Consider the following 17,726-nt stretch of genomic DNA (forward strand, 5'->3'; position numbering starts at 1 on the left):
CATGAACATCATCCGTATCCCTTTACAATATAATTCGTGTCAACTGCTCAACCATGTAAATTTGATAAGCTAATAGCATGTTGTTCAAAGTTTCGATTTTAAAAGTTTAGAGTATCCACCAATTATAGTTCTATATAAAAAGATGTTCATATTTCCATCTTCTAATGCACAGAGATAGGGAAATGCAGCAATGCTGAGCTTTCCAATCCTATAAGTACATCTACTACTAGGGATATTTTTAAAAAATCTTTTATTTGATGCAGTGGCTTTGTCAAAAGAACAAGGTCCAGCTCTTGTACCCAGAAGTCTTGGGATCTAAGTCTCTCTGTGTCAATTACCCACCAGAGCAAAGGTTAAATATAGTCAGCTTTCTACCTAACCATGGTTTTTCTATTTTCATGCTCCTCTGTGTTTAGATTAAAGAAAGAGCATGTAAATAGATTTCTTGGAAATTATCTTTTTCCCTCTTTTTTGTGTCTGAACTGTCTGCTTTTGCCTAGGATGGGTAAATATTTGTACTTTGTGGGGAATGTCCCCTAATTTTCTAAACTTTCTATCTCTTTAAACTGTAGAAGTAATCAGAGAATGAAGCCAACTGGTTTATACAGGTAATGATAAATTTTAAGGACTGAATGAAACTTGTAATGGCTGGACATATATGCTGAACATCATATTACTATACGAGAGCATTGTAACCATAGAAACTAGACTCCTCACACATAACAACTTTGAAACTTTCCATGCTATGCATTCGGATGGAAGAAAATGTGGACAGAAAGAAAAGTCATTAAGAGTGGAAATAAATAAAGAATTAATGTAAGAGGGTGAGTACTTTTTCTACTCACTCTCTTGAGGTTAAAAAAAAATGTTTTACCAATTGGCAGATGGAGATACAATTTAAGTTTGATGTTTTGATGGCCCTGATTTCTTGAATCAAACTAATGGTAGATGAACATTATCAAATAGGCATTTTGTCCTATTTGTAGTATAGGACATTTTTCCATGTAGTGTATTAGTTGGTTCTAGACATAAAATTCATAAAATATAAGTTCTATAGGGGTAGATATTTTTTTTTTAAGATTTTATTTATTTATTTATTCATAGACACAGAGAGAGAGAAAGGCAGACATACAGACAGAGGGAGAAGCAGGCTCCATGCAGGGAGCCCGATGTGGGACTCGATCCTGGGTCTCCAGGATCACACCCCAGGCTGCAGGCGGCACCAAACCGCTGCGCCACCGGGGCTGCCCAGGGGTAGATATTTCTATCTCCAACTCTAGCACCTGGAAGGCTACTTGATCTATTATATGCACTCAGTGAATATTAGGTAAGTAAATAAATAAATCCAGTGAAAAATAAAAGTGGCTCAATACTTGATACTTAAAAGCAAAACATGTATGATCTATAATGTTTATCTGAGGTTAAAAAATAAATTATCCACCTAATTAATTAAAGTGTGGATTATGTTAACTAGAAATGAAATCTAGAATTTATATCAACTGTATCATATTTACTATAGAAATAATCTAACTTTTATTTTAAGGATGTATTTGAAAGTACCTTTTTTAAAAAAAGATTTTATCTATTCATAGACACACAGAGAGAGAGAGAGAGAGAGGCAGAGACACAGGCAGAGGGAGAAGCAGGCTCCATGCAGGGAGCCCGGTGCGGGACTCGATCCTGGATCCCCAGGATCACACCCGGGGCTGCAGGCAGCGCTAAACCACTGAGCCACCTGGGCTGCCCATGAAAGTATCTTACGTAACATTTTATCACATAATATGCACTCATAAGTTTTTATTCCTATCTACTTTTCTTTTTAAAAAGCAAAGTCAATTTTTAAAAATTTGAACTTAAAAATAACTATATTCATGATATAAGTAGCTATCAATATTAACCTGGAGTCCACATGATAAAACAGAAAATGTAGGCTTTTGCATTAGACCAATTCAAACTGCAACTTAAAAGTGGGTGCCCTTGGATAAATTGCTTGACCTTTCCAAACTCAAACTTCCTCAACTATAAAATGTAGATGATACCTGTTCTCATAAATCAGTGCAATTGTGGGGATAAAATGAGATGATACATTCAAAAATTTTAACATTTTATCAGATACATAGTAGATCTTTAGTAGATCTTTTTTCATTGTACCTTGTGACCAGAGCAACATGAAGTACTCAAATCTCACATGATATTTCAGCTCCTCTGTTTTTAAAACCACAGAAAACATAGATGTAGTTGCTGAAATGCAAAGATGTGAGGTTATATAATGCTGTTTAACTAACAGTTCTTTATTTTAGAAAGAAGGAATTTTGAAGGTGAAAGCCCCACATCTGACCCAGACCTCACAGTAATTCTCTGATAGGTAAATAATGAACAATTTGAGAGGTTCAGCATCATTTTACATGGCCACAAAGCAAAAGATGATCAAACAGTGACAACAGAAAAAATGGTTTGTGGTGAATAATCTTACTGCAGAAAATTTTCTCAAGGCATTTGACTTTCAAGAGAACATATGACCTATCAGATTCATTCAACCAGTCAATGACTGCCTTATTTCAAGTCAATCAAAAGTGATGTGTTTGTAGTACCAGAAATTATGCCTAGAAAGTATTCAACATTTCATATTTGAGTCACTCATGTTTTTCCTGGTATATATTCACATTGGTAAACTGATTACATGAAATACACACATATACTTAACAAAACTTTTTCAGAAAATGAATGGTTCGATGAAACGTTTCTGTTAATTTAACACTTCACACTTAACCCACGTTTTCCATTTTAAACCAAAAAAAAAAAAAAAAAAAAAAGGCAAGAGAGTAATAAAATATTCATTAACTCCACTGAAGCCCATTTATAGCAGCAGATGGTCTCCGGAGGGTAAATTTCAAAACATTTGCTAGAGAACACTGTGCAAAATATGCAGTTGTCCTGACACAGCAACTGGTGTGAAGAACAGCAAATGCAATAGTTGTTAATAGTAAGAGAGTAAGTGAATCGCAATGAAGCTACCTTTTGTCATTTAGACTGGAGAAAAAGATGAGTCACATTGGCTGTTGCTTTTGATTTGGGTATTTTACTGATAGGTAAAAGAGCACAAGATTTGTTCATACTCTCATCATAATATCATATTATGGTAATTCCTAAAAATTCTTTATAAATCTTTTTTCGATATTCTTTAAGTTCTTAGAGAATTAAAATATTTGAGAACATGGGGCCATGGTAAGCACCCACAGGTATTGCATGGTAGAAGAAAGGGAAGGAGGAAAATTATATATACATAGATGGATGAATACATATATAAAGACAGATGGATAGCTAGATATTAAAAGCATCAGAAGCATACACATGCTTACCACCCGCCTCTGGGGCCTGCACCTTAGTGGCCCAGAGTTGGTGAGCATTGGGTGTTTCTCTCACAGGTACTCTGGCTCTCTTTGAGACCCTGTTTGTGCCTCGTGCCCTGTGCACATGCCTTGCAAGCAATGGCACCACGAGTCTGACTTCCAGATTGCAACAGTTATCATTGCTACTGACATAGCTGCAATTCGTCATTGAGCTTTCAGAAGATTTTATGCTAAAGATCATTGGGATGAATTTATGATAAACTTTCACATCCAGAAAGACAAGCCCAAGACAGTATATGCTTTTGACATAAAGGACTTGGGAGATAAAGCTGTGTACTGCCATTGTTGGAGGTCCAAAAAAGCTCCCATTCTGCCATGGATCTCACACAAAACACAATGAAGAGACTGGAGACAATGTGGGACCTCTACTCATTAAGAAAAAAGGAAACTTAAGTGTACAGTTTTCACGCTGCAAACCAACTTGTCTTGGTGTTACCTGAATGCTTAATTAGAATGACTATAGCTTCTGTCCAATTTACCTCCTCTGGGTTCTAGATGTAGTATATTACAAACTACAGCTTTTATATTCATGGCATTTGTCTTAATTTTGAACCATCATGGTGCACATTTGTTTAAACAAACAAAAAAAACACAGGGAGCATAAAATGACAAAAAATGCTAATCAGGCTATCCACCAATGGTGAATTTGCCCTGAATATCCTGGAATCAAATATAACAGTAGACAATATCTTAGGATAAAGTGGACATTTCTGGTTTGCCCAATTGCCTATAGCCAGATTTTTCAAACTTTGATTTTGTGTATGTTACTGACTTCCTCTAGTAAACGCTTTGCAATTATACTCTTTTTCTTTCAAAAATGTGTAAAGATGTGTTTTTTTAATTCATTTCAAATCATCTTTTTAATAGTGAAAAGTTTGACAAAATCTATATTGGCTAATGAATGAGTTATTTAATCTCTTCAAAGTTTTTAATTGTGGTAAGGAAAACCCCATATAACATAAAATTGACCATCTTAATCTTTTCTAAGTGTACAGCTCAATCATTTAAAGTATACATTGCAAATATTTTCTCCCATTCCATAGGTTGCTTTTTCAATTGGTTGATTGTGTCCTTTGATGTATGAAGTTTTTAAATTTGATATAGTGTTAAATTTTTCCTTTTGGTGCTTTTGATATTCTATCCAAGAAATCTTTGCCAAATCCAATGTCCTGAAGCGTTATTCCTATGTTTTCTTCCAAGAGTTTGATAGTTTGGGTCTTAGGTTAAGGTTTTTGATCCATTTGATTAAATTTTGTAAGATAAGGCTCCACTTTATTCTTTTTCATGTAGATATTGCAATATTCTTTTCTTTCTCTCTCTCTACCCCCACCCCAAGGCATTTACATGAAAAGGGTATTTTGATTTTTAAAACATTCATCGCCTCTATTACTTCGTATTTCTCTTCTAATGCTTGCATCTATTGTTTAGCATATTACAGTCAGCCTCAATGAACATTAATGTGATACAGTAATCAAAGACTAGCATATTAGGTGGACAATAACAGAAGAAGCAGATTCTTCTCTGTTGCTGATAATTTAAAGAGAAAAAAAGCTATAAATTTTGACTTAAAGAAGAAAGTGTTCCTAAGCAATGTTGTTGTTGTTACTGTGGCTGCCCTTTAACAGATTGCCTCATGAGAGGCTCAGTACTTAGAGAAAGTTATTTATCATTTATTTCTCAAAGGAAGAACAGGAAGAGAGAAGACATTCTATGTTTGATTTATAAAATATAAATACTGGTAGTCTAATATTGCATTGTACATATAAAAGAATGATAACTCTTTTCCAAGAGAGTCCTTATATAATTGCAAGACCTGTTATGGGATCTGAATGTATTACCAGCTTGTTCTTTTCTGTCGTACGAATCTGCCACCAGGTAAAAATCCTCTCAGGTTGCACAAAGGTATTGTAAGTTAATTATAAGTAAAAACCCTCAAAATCTTGATATTACTACTTTTAAAACATCAGTTATTGTTTCAGAGATATCAAGAAACAACCATTATTGAGACTTTATTCTCTGTTCTATGTGAAATCAAATTCTCTCCAGGGTACTTTATGTGACTTATTAAAATAGTCTGTTGGTAGGCAAAATTCTTCTCACTGTGACCAGAAGACTTCAAAATTGGTGGCAAAGGAATTTGGATAGTCTCAGAGAAAAAGAATCACTGAGTTGGGTATTTGAAGTTAGGTTTAATGGTCTAATTTAATGTGAAAATATAGGTGCAAGCTCAGACATATTTTGATACAAGTATCTGGAAACTAGATACTGAACTAAACAATTTACAGACCTTGAAATAACTAGAATATTGCTCTCGAAATCATGTTAAGAAGTAAATGTAAAATTGATCACATTGGAATAAAAATAATCATGATGAAAACATATCTCAGTAATGTACAAATTGTATTTAAAAGAAAGTTATTTTCTACATGTTCAATCACTTGTATATAGCATTAACATTTAAATAATTATTTTCTTCTCAAATTTACTTATATTTTTAAAGCAAATAAATTAAGAGGCTTTATTAAAAGTATAAGGGGGCTCTAACTGATGACAAAATTCTAATGTTATAGCTGTCAGTCAAGGTTACAATATTCCACAAGACAGTTGATCATTTTGCTAAAACATTTTCTTCATAAAGTTCTTGTTTTCTTTTTGGATTTTATTTAAGTGTATTTGTATGGAATTTCAAACACTTCCAATATATAGCTTTGATTGCAATTTGTTTAGGTCAAATGATTTATCATGTTACCAGGCTAACAAGGAAGAATGACAGCTGACATGCATATTCGGTTACAAACAGGCAACTAAACAACCACACAAGACAAGCAAACAAAAACCAACTCTTCATACAGATAAGAATTCAGACTGTGACTTTTTGGGTATCTATTTATTAACTGAGAATTTAATTTCACTTAATGTTGAAATACCAAAGGCATGAATTCGATTTTACTAAGAAAATACTATCAAAGTAGGCAGACTAGAATACTGATGTGCTTTTTCATTAGCTTTGCCTGATTTTGAGATAATTTTATGTTAGTGGTTCACTCACAAAGTGGAGAAAGTAAAAAATCCTAAATAGATTAGCAACCTTCTATATGAGCCTATAATCATGTGTGTTGCATTGTGAAATTTTCAAACATTTTCTAAGCAATTAATGCAATTGTATTTAATCATGAGCACAATGTATTTCGAATACTACTCTGTAGATTTTTTTGAGCTCTCTCTGTCAAAATAAAATGATACAATTTTTAAAAGACACTATAAGGTCATATCCTCAGGATAGGAGAATAGGAGTCTCTCCAAGTAGATTTACTCCAAAGCTAAAGTCTACTCATGTAGACTTTGTAGTCTACTTCATGTAGCCCTGTGAAATGGTCTGGTTGTGATTACTCAGGACAAAAAGTTTCTAAATAAAAATTAGAGTAACTAAATTAATAACTAACATTCCACTTTATTTCATGTTTATGTGAGCATTCCATTGGCTTCTAAACAAAGGATAACTTTTTATAGGATGGTAGAATTTTAGAGCTAGAACAAAGCTTTGAGATAATCTCTAAGGAACTTGAGGCTACAAAGCTTTAAAAAACTGAAAGGAATAAAATTAAAGAACAAGGTAATGATATAGATAACCCAAAACTACTTCTTGAAAGTATTGATAATAGACAAACCTCTTGCAAGAATGACCAAGGGCAAAAACAGAATATCACAAATAGATGAAATACAAAATGAAAAAAGGAACATATTACACATATAGTAGACACTTTATAAATCATAAGAAAATACAATAAAAAGTTCACATTGATGAAGTTGAAACTTAGATGAAAAGAACCTTTTCCTAGAAAAAATATAAATGATTAAAATATATACAATAAGAAATCACCCAATTGATCACTACCACTTCAGAAATTGAATCAGAAAGACAAAAAATTCCCTTCCAAAGATGCCTGGCCCAGACAGATTTATAGGCAATTTACACAAAACTCAAAGAAATAGATAATTCATACACAACCTGCAAAGAAAAGAGGAAATCTGCTCAACACATTTTATAAGGCTAATATAATTTTGATACTAGAACTTGACAAAAAATGTAACACCCAATTTTTTAACCAGTCTCACTTAAAATTAGAAGTGGAAAAACACTGCATATGATACCAACTAGTATTTGTGATTTGTTCAAGAGTCACCATAAAAAATTTATAAATGTAATGCACTGTGCTAACAAAAAGAGAATACATGGTAATCCTAAAAAAGGCTCCTTTATTAAAATTTCTTCTTAAAGGTCTTTCTATTTTAAGTACTCATCCCAGGTAGATTCTCAGTATATCATATGTCTTCCATAAATAGTATGATGGAAGGCTGAAAATGTTTTATAGTTCCCTCCAACATAATTAACCTTTAAAATAAAATTTTAATTACAAATAATTTTGCTCTCCTTATCACTGAGTTCAGAATGCCACTGGGTCAGTGGTACTTAGGAATTGCAAACAAGGTCTGAACTTAAAATGTAATAAAAAATATATACTACCTAGCATCTTTATTGATAATGGCTGACATCCTAAATATGATAAGGATCATATTATAAGAATAACTGTGCAAATTCATTACCCAATAACTTTTCAAAACCTACCCATTAGAATATTGATTGTGCAAATTCTAACTAATAGTCAAGCAACCAGAGTAGCTAAGGGGAACTCCAATCAGAATAAGAGAACCCAAAAGTAAGCCAATCCTCCATCTCCTTTCCTCCTCCTTGTCTTTCTCTATACTAAGAAACTTAATTGGCTAACTTAAACACAATGTTATCACTCAAGACTTTGTCTGTCTGTATTTAAACAGTATTAGTTCAGGAAAATGAGAAGAAAATTTCAAGTATATTAGCAAATTTTAATGATGGGGTTCCGAAGAAATGAGTGACACTGGGGGGGAGAGATTTGTATATGGGTCATGTCATGTACTTGCACGGTCAATTAAATTAAGAATTCCTAAAGGATATCCTAGCTTCATTGAGAACATTCAGTCTTTTATAAGGATGCATGAACTAGCTAAGGGATCCATGTAATGGAATTGATATCTCTTGCCTTAAGGTAATACTCAATTCCAAAACTTCTGTACGACAAGGCTTCTTCAAGTTTAAGACTTCACCTCATATAGATCAATCGATGTTTTATTTTATATAGATCAAAACATCCATTAGGTAAAATTTATCTTAAATACCAATTGATTAAGTAATGATATATATACAGCTTTAATTGCTTAAATCCCCCACCAACAATTTTTTGACAATATCTATGCATATATTATAGATAATAGTATCTGAAAATAAACATTTTTATTAACCAAATACAGGGCGATTAGGTGTTAAAAAATCATTTTTTAAAAGAAAAATATTGTTTAAAATGACAGTATAAACTTATACATTATGCCTGCTTTTCTTCTTAAATGTCTGAAAAATATTACATGAAATGAGACTATTTGCAAGATGCAAATTATTTTTCTCCCTTGGAATGTAATGCATAATAATTTTAATTATATTTATGTAATGATTTTTTTTTTCAAAATTTAAACAAATGCTTTGTTTTCTTTACACAAGTTTTATGCAATACAAGATGACTCCTGTCCTTCTAGGAAGAATCTTTTAATAAAATGAAAGGTAAATTCTGTGGTCATTCACTATCTTTGTTTCCAACTTCATTTAAAATATGTTTTCTTTAAAAGAGCTTCAGTGATTCTTGCAAATAGTATAGATGGCAAAAGCACAAAGAAACTTGTTTATCCCATTAAACTGGTCTCACAATGGCTTCATCAAAGAGTTAAATGAGAATTTTTCATTTTCAAAATTACATGTACCTGATAGAATTATACTGTCACAAAACTAAAGAAGGATATGTCTTCTGAAATTATAACTATTCATTTTTTTGTTTAGAAAATAATGTGGATTATTTTGAAACAAATGAAAGGACTAAATATTGATGAAATGTAAGTTTAGCTGATTTTATATGAAAAGTATTCAATAGGATGAGCATCACTTGAATGAGAATCTTTGGTTAAATAGTTCCAAATCTATAATCTCTATATGGTATGGTAAAGATTGCTTGGTGTTTATTACAGCTGTAAACATTTAATGGCTGATAATTAAATAAACAGCATCCATACTGAATCGTGCAAGATTTAATTAAACATAGCACACTGCAGATGTGAGATTTATATACTATTTATAATTAAATGTAAAGCACAATTGCTGATATGAGTATGTGAAATTCTGAGAGAAATTTGCGATTTTATCTCGTTTAAAAAATCTTTGTTTTGAATTCCTTTTTCCATATTTTTAATTGTGAAGTGTTTTGTCAACAGATAAAATAATAAGCATGTCAAGTGTGCTTGTGAAAGTTGGTTTTGAGTGAAGGAATATTGTCTCAAAAATATTTCTTTAGTATATAGATTCTGACGATACAGCAGAAAGAAAGAAAGAAAAGAAAGAAAGAAAAGAAAGAAAGAAAGAAAGAAAGAAAGAAAGAAAGAAAGAAAGAAAGAAATAGACCCTCACCTAACTATAAACAATCCAAATAAAGGAAAATGGAAACTAGCCTAGTGCTATCATTAGATATATAGAGAGCTAAAAAATAAAATAAAAAGGATTTTTTCTTCAGTTTCAGCATGTATGAAGCTCATATTTGAATATTGTTTACAAAAAGTCTGAAAATGCTACAGAGTAATTTTATATGGCAAACTTATGAAATACTGAGAAAATTTCAGTCTTTTTATTCATTATTGAAGATGCCCTTGGTATTTTTATCCACATAATGTATAGAAAACATGGTGAATGTGGAATATTTTATAGTTGATTACACAGACTGATTATACATATCATTCAATATACCTTTCATAACAGTAATTGTTCAACATCTTATTTGTGATATATTCCTCTGTGGAGTAGGAACACAAAAATGGAATGTGCCAAATACTAAATTCAATTTACACTATTCTCCAATCCCATGTTTTGTAATGTTTCAAGATCACAAATGTTTACAATGAGAATCTTGTCAGTGAGAGCTTTGAGACCAGAAATGTACATGGCTAATGTATAAGTGACTAACAAAGGATGGTGTAAACCTCCATATTCCTCATCTCCACAAGCATAAAGGTGTAATCTATTTTTAGTAAATGGTGGGAATGAATTACACCCTAATATCTAAATTAATTAGCTGGTCATTCTTGATTAACACTTTTCCTGTCGCTATTATATTGCAAAGGACTACCAAATTTAAAAATCTGTAGGCGGACTGAGAGGAAACTGTAAATTACATATTACACAAGAAATAATTTGTCAGATCATATATGCTTATTATATGCATATATAGTGCCATAATTGTCCATGGCATTATAAAATAGATGAAACAGTCTCAAAGTTATCTATTCAGAGGATATTCTGATAAAGAGAAATAGATGGATCCTAGCAATGGAGCTGTTCGCAGCTCCATATGCATGTGACAGTTTCTTATTTACATGTCGCTCATGTTTATGCATGTTCAGAAGAATACAGCTGCTACCCCATTCTCCAGAAATCATAGACACCGGTCAAGTCTACAAACGGTAGCCACATTTGAGCTTGTAATGTATTTATCATGAAAAGCTAGAAGTTCTAATGTTAGGGAGGGGGGAAAAGCAGCACAATTTGCTTTGAAAAGATAACAGACATTTTTCAAAAAACAAATACTGTATATTCAATTCAGCTCCTTTTAGGTGCTTTCATGTTATAGGAATTCTGCTGGTGATGAAAACAGCATTCAACCAATCAAATGGCGGTACCCTAGTGCCATCCAAAGTAGAAGCCTAGTGTTTAAAATAACCCTGATGAATTATTCATAGAACTGATGTTTATGCAAATTAGAGAATCATGCACCCACCTGACCACCAAGGGAAGAAAAAAACACAGGGAAAAAAAGAACCCACCATGCTTTTAGCATTCTCCAGAACCTATGTAATCAAATGATAATATTCTTCCATTAAATGCATCAAGGAATTACAATCCTTACCTGGTTAGTTTGTAGGGCCTTCAGATTTTCTGGATGAAATAACTGACTGTGCGTGCAACCAATAAAACTGAACTGAAAAGCTGATTAAGGGCACTTACTTAATGCAAAGCCACTCACTGAATATTCATATGATGCCTGTGTTTATGCAAATTAAAGCAAAAGAAAGCCCAAGGGGATTGGTTGCCATAGCCCACAAATACTGTGTACAGCAGAAAATATAGAGAGTAGTGACAAATAAATCTTAAAATTCATAGCTTTGGAGCAACAAAGAAGAAATGGTAAAATATTAAAAAGGCTAGGTGAATTACAGTTTTAAAGTGCTTTATTTAATCATATCACTTTAGAGCTATTGACTATTCCTACCATGTAATGATCTATAATTATCTTAATGCCAAAAGATACAGTCACTTGTGTTTGTCAGCTTTATTTATCCTGCAGTCATTTATATGAGCAGATCCCTTAAACACAGAAAAGAATAAATAGTTATAATAAAAACATAATTCAATACACTAATAACCAAACCCAGGGCCATATGTGGCCCTTTATTAAGTCTTTCATGTAGTGATCCTTCAGTGGTAATATCTTACTAGGGAATGAAGTCCAATGGAAGATCTCCAGCATTAGGTTGAGCTCACTGCTTTCTTAATACTGATAGGTATCTGCTTCACTTGAAGTGGGGATTATTTTATATTAGGAATAAATATTGTGAATCTTTTGGCCAAAATGATTCTGGTATATGCAGTTTTAAATTCCAAGGATTTTTACTTTTGGAGCCCAAATGCAGTAATATTTTCTGAAATGCATGCTATTGTGTAGTGTCTTAATCATGAAAAGATGTGAATCCTCACGTATGTATGTGAGAACCGATTACAGGCATTGACAGGATTCATAATATTTAAATGATACAATGCATGTCTGGCATTAAATGCTTTACGTTGTCAAGGATATTCTCCACGTTTTATTTTTTTAATAAGTAAGAATAGAGATGGCTAAAAATGCTGGCATGCATCTGATAGGTATTTTTTGTTTGCTTTTTGTTTTTTCCTTTGTTTTCTGGAACATACTTTCCAAACTTCAAAAATAAGAGGGAAGTGTTCTTCATTGCAGTTACCAATCACTAAAGAGTACTTATCACTTAATATTTTCCTAATAATTCTCACATCTTCATTCCACAGCCCCTCTGGTCTCCCTCACATAATGTAATAAATTTTCCAATACTTTCAAGAAATAGAAATATTTAAAGCAATTTAAGCATTTCTACAAAGCTGGCTACACTTATCATAGATACTAAAAGATGAGGTCCAATGTTTGTTAACTTGATTGTGGTGATTGATATCAGAAGTGTATGCATGTGTTTGAACTCACAACATTGTACACATTAAATATGGGCAGTATTTTGTATATCAGTTAGACCTCAAGAATGCAAGGGTAGGGAAAGAAGACGAGATCTAATTCCTGAACATTGTTTTACTAGAAGGTATTCAGAAAGAAAGAGATTTCTTTGTGGTAATTTCTGGTTGCCTAATTTCAGCTTTCAAATAATTTCCTTCTTTCAAAGTTGCTCACTGTCTTTCCATGAAAGTAATCCCCATAAATGTACATTTGTCAACTTTGACAGGTATTTTCTATAACTGATGTTATATGTATATATTAATTCTAATTAATGTCTCCTTAAAATTCCCTTAAGTTTCAGAATTGACTTGGGAAATAATGTGATTGGCATATGGAACACTTAGAAAAAAGTTGGTGAAATTCTAGAAGCCATGAACTTTCATTATGTGTTTATAAGGAACTTCTTTAATTTAATTTATAAACTATATATTCAGATATTTTCCAAAAATAGAATAAAAATTAATGGATAACTAATAATACATCTGTTTGCTAATCATGCAATTCTTTTTCTTTTATTGATTTAAGAACGTATTATTGAGAAGGTGGACTGGTAATTTCTGTTTTTAGTTAAAGAATCCTAAATTTAAAACTTCTAAGAAACAACATTTAGGTTAATCAGCAATAGTTGCCTTTTATTAAGCTTCTCTGTCTCCACAAAGATTATTTTTAAAAAAATCAGAGGACATAGTTAATTATCTGGTCCCAGCTCTTTTTTCTAAAAAAACATTTCTTTGTATAGCTTAATCCCAGTAGAAACTTTTTTTTTTCAGATGAAATACTTCAATGGCTAATAATAATAATGATCATAATAATAATTATTATTTGATTTTGTTTTCAATATAAGAACCCTCATTGAAAGTCCCAGAAAAAAGGCAGCTGGGTGGCTCAGTTAATTAAGTGTATGCCTTTGACTCAGGTTATGATCCCAGGGTCCTGGGTTCAAACCCCACATTGGGCTCCCTGCTCAGAGGGGAGTCTGCTTCTCTCTCTCCCTCTGCCCCTCTGAATCCCCCATGCCACTTTGTTCTCTCTCCAATAAATAAATAGAATCTATAAAAAAAAAGAAGCCCTGGAAGAAATGATAAGATTATAAAACCAATCAATAATATGACAATGCACTTTCATGTTGGTAAATTTAGATTTTTCTTTTAAACCTCAAATGTTCCAACTTTCTAATTAAAATTTAAATGCATTTTTTTTTAACTAACACCAGGTATTGCTTGTTTAAGCTACATTAGCCATGTTTTGGTTGCAAAAAAACTAAGCCTTCCTTCAGAAAGATATTTCTGTTTTTAAAGAAACACATTACATACACACACACAAACACACACACACACACACCCCTCGAATTGACTGTCAAAGCAAAATATAAATGGATATCATTAATGTCATCCTTTGTCCAATTCTTCATATCATTAGTGGGAATTTTCTTTCCTTTTCTTGGGTTGAATCTCTTAATCTCTGGCCCCTGTACAACTCTGGGGTATTTTGGACAATTTTAAAATATTTATAAACCAAATCCAAACTGCCCTAGGCCATGGTCACTTCAGACCTTTATTTTGTATCCATGTAGAGCAAGAGTAGCTTATTCAGAGAACTAGGTTCTATAGAAAACCAAAATAGTGTATTCCATGTGAAATAATCATATGCTTTTGAGACTGCATTAACTGGTTTAAATGAGGGGTCCACAATTTCCAGGCTCATAATTTGTTCAGTTCTTAGATCACAGTTAAGTGCTAAAAAATTAAAAGTTCTTATAAAGGTTTTGTAAAGAGATAAAGTTCAGCTCATTTGCTGATTATGATAGAAGTCTGAGTCTCTCTTTTGAAGCCCACTAATTGGGCTGTAGATAATCAATCCAAAGATAGTGAATGAATATACGGGTGCAACTAAACCTCAATCAGTAAATCAGTCAGGTGAAATTGGTAGTCAATTGGCCCATATATAAAATTGGGACAGGAACTGGCTTCTCCCCTTGAAAACTAAACACCTAAAATTTATTTGGCCTATAAATATTTTAAAATTAAAATAAATTGCCAAGATTAAAAAGTGTAAGATTTTACATAAAAACCAGAATTTTCTGATTTTCTTCAAAAATCAGAAAATGTGTCATATTGGGTTGGCATCCCCATGAAATAACAAACCTCAGAAGCCAGATAAGTAAGATTACTTCTTCTAAGCAGATCCCAAGTTTTCCATCTGCTAGGAGTTCTCACCAGGATGCTTTTGCTCCTTTATGCTATCCCTTCAGGGATGGATTTGTGACCTGAGGCATTTGAGTTGAATTGTGAATCTGGGGTAGCACTGTTTTCAATATACACATGTCTCGTTTTTATATTTTTATTTAATAGATGTATGTTTAAACATTTGTTGTCCAAGGAGTCATTGAGAGGCAAAATAAATAATTCACAGGGTAGGTTACCACTAGGTAGTCAGGTTGTTTCCATGTGTACATTTTGACAATTCAACTTATGTCAGATATTATCATGCTATCCTTTTAATAACAACATCAACAAAAACATCTGGAACAGAAAAGTAAAATAAAACAATACTATTTTACATATCTTAATTTGTAATGGAGAAATAATCTATCTGCTCTCTAATCTCACCAAAGTAACTAACAACCTTTAGGTTTTTGGTTGCAGTTTACTTAAAACAGCATTTCTTCCCTGTTTGACTCCTTAGCAAGCATTGCCTACAACATAAGCAAATCCACCAAAGTCAAGGACATACCATTTTCTAGTAAGATCATTTGGTAGACTGTTTTTTCCCCCTAGAAAATGTTTTGTCTCCACAGGGGAAAAGTATTTTAAATAATCTCAGGGAGCTTCATCGCTTGATTGCTTAATGGTTTTGTTAGGTATAAGACGGGCAGCTTATACCTAGACAACTGGGTCTTCTCTACCTCAAATTGAAAAGTAGACAAAATGTTTCTTCCTCTCTCCTCTCCCTTCTGCTTGGTTTGCATGAACCCTACATTGTGATTATAGAGATTATAGAGATTATAGATTATACATTGTGTATATAGATTATATACCCTGACCATATTCAGCTCCTGATTTTGCTTTTGTCCTGACATTTTAAAATTCCTTTTACTGCTTCCTCTTTATAAGGGCTCAGGCTAATATCTGGTTCATTGAAATTAACTTGATGAATTAATTTGATCAATAGTTTAATAAAAGGACCAGTGGCAGAGAAAATTCAGTTCAAATGAATCTTTCAAATAGCTCTGTGTATGCAAGAATCAGCCAGAACAATATTGGCTCTGGTGGCACCTCATTTAAACTTCAAGGAGGTAATCTTGAGTAAATTTCATTGTAAAAAACATTTACAAACTTGGCACAGATCTCATTTTAGTGAGGAAATGGGGACTTTAATTGATTGCTTGATTTAACCTAGGATATAATACTAGTATAGGTACTACTGTTGCAGGCCAGAGTCTCATTTCCTAGGGTAATTTCTGAATTTGCATATTTTGGAACAACGTTTTGATAGGAATATTTTCAAGATACTAACTAGCTACTGTCTTCAGGTTGTTGTTCCACTTCAATCCTGTGATATGTCTGTTGAAGTCCATGGATCTGTTTGCATCATGATCACCCCATCTTCATTGCCATAAATTACAGGTATCCTATCTATTCCTTAATCTTTTTTCACATTTTTAATTACTTAAAGGTTGGCAGCTTCGACTTCCACTTCACGTATCTTCCAAAATTCTGGTTGTAACGTTCTAACTCTAAATATATCAATTCCTGGGAATCCCTGGGTGGCTCAGTGGTTTAGCGCCACCTTTGGCCCAGGACATGATCCTGGAGTCTTGGGATGGAGTCCCACATGGGGTTCCCTGCATGGAGCCTGCTTCTCCCTCTGCCTGTGTCTCTGCCTCTCTCAGTGTCTCTCGTGAATAAATAAATAAAATATTTAAAATAAATAAATATATATATCAATTCCATTTCTACAAACTTTGAACCTTGTCATTACCTGTGGCATGTCTGCACCTTTCTTTCCTCTGTACCTACAGCTCACCTATTTCTTCTCCATTTAACCTGCTTTTCATTTTCATTGCATGTAGTATATCTCTGTTTTCAGTTTGCCCTTGTACTAATCTGAATTCTATGAGAAGCCATAGTAAATGTGTTGCAATTTCCTCAACTACCTACCTTCAGAGCTTTCCTATCCAGAAATAAATCCCACTTTTATTTCCTTTACTCCCAGTTCCATATGAATGCTGAGGTTGTGGGGTTTTTTTTTTTTTTTGAGTGCAATATGAACTCATATTATCACCCTTAATCTCTGCAGTGAAATGGACATCTCATTCCTTCATATGTTCTATTTCCTATTGGGAATAGTGGGATATGATATTGAAAAGGGTGTGCCAAGTGCCAGTCATATATTTGACATTATGTACATGCAGAAATCTACCACTACAAAGCAGATACAGGATATCATTATTACCCAAAAAATGTTCCTTTGTGCTCTTTCTGGTCAATCTTCATCCCTCATGCCTGGCACCACGCAACTATAAATCTGCTTTCTGCCACTATAAAATATTATATTTTTTTCTATATAAAATTATTTATCATTTCACATAGAATGTTGTCTTTTTTGTATGGCTTCATTTACCTCGCACAAATGTTTGAAATTCATTCATGTTGTTGTGTGTGTCAGTGGCTTATCTCCTTTTAGTACTACTGAAAGATACTCCATTGTATATACATTACAATTTGTTTATCCATCCACCAGTAGTAGACATTTGAATTGTTTTTAGGTTGGAGATATTATAAATAAATTTTGTATGAGCATTTGCATACAAATTTTTATCAGGACATATGCATTAATTTTTCTCAGGTAAATACTTAGGATTAGAAGTGGTGAGTGGTGTGATAGTGTA

Source organism: Canis lupus, chromosome 2, assembly GCF_048164855.1.
Source record: "Canis lupus baileyi chromosome 2, mCanLup2.hap1, whole genome shotgun sequence".
Taxonomy (NCBI): Eukaryota; Metazoa; Chordata; class Mammalia; order Carnivora; family Canidae; genus Canis; species Canis lupus.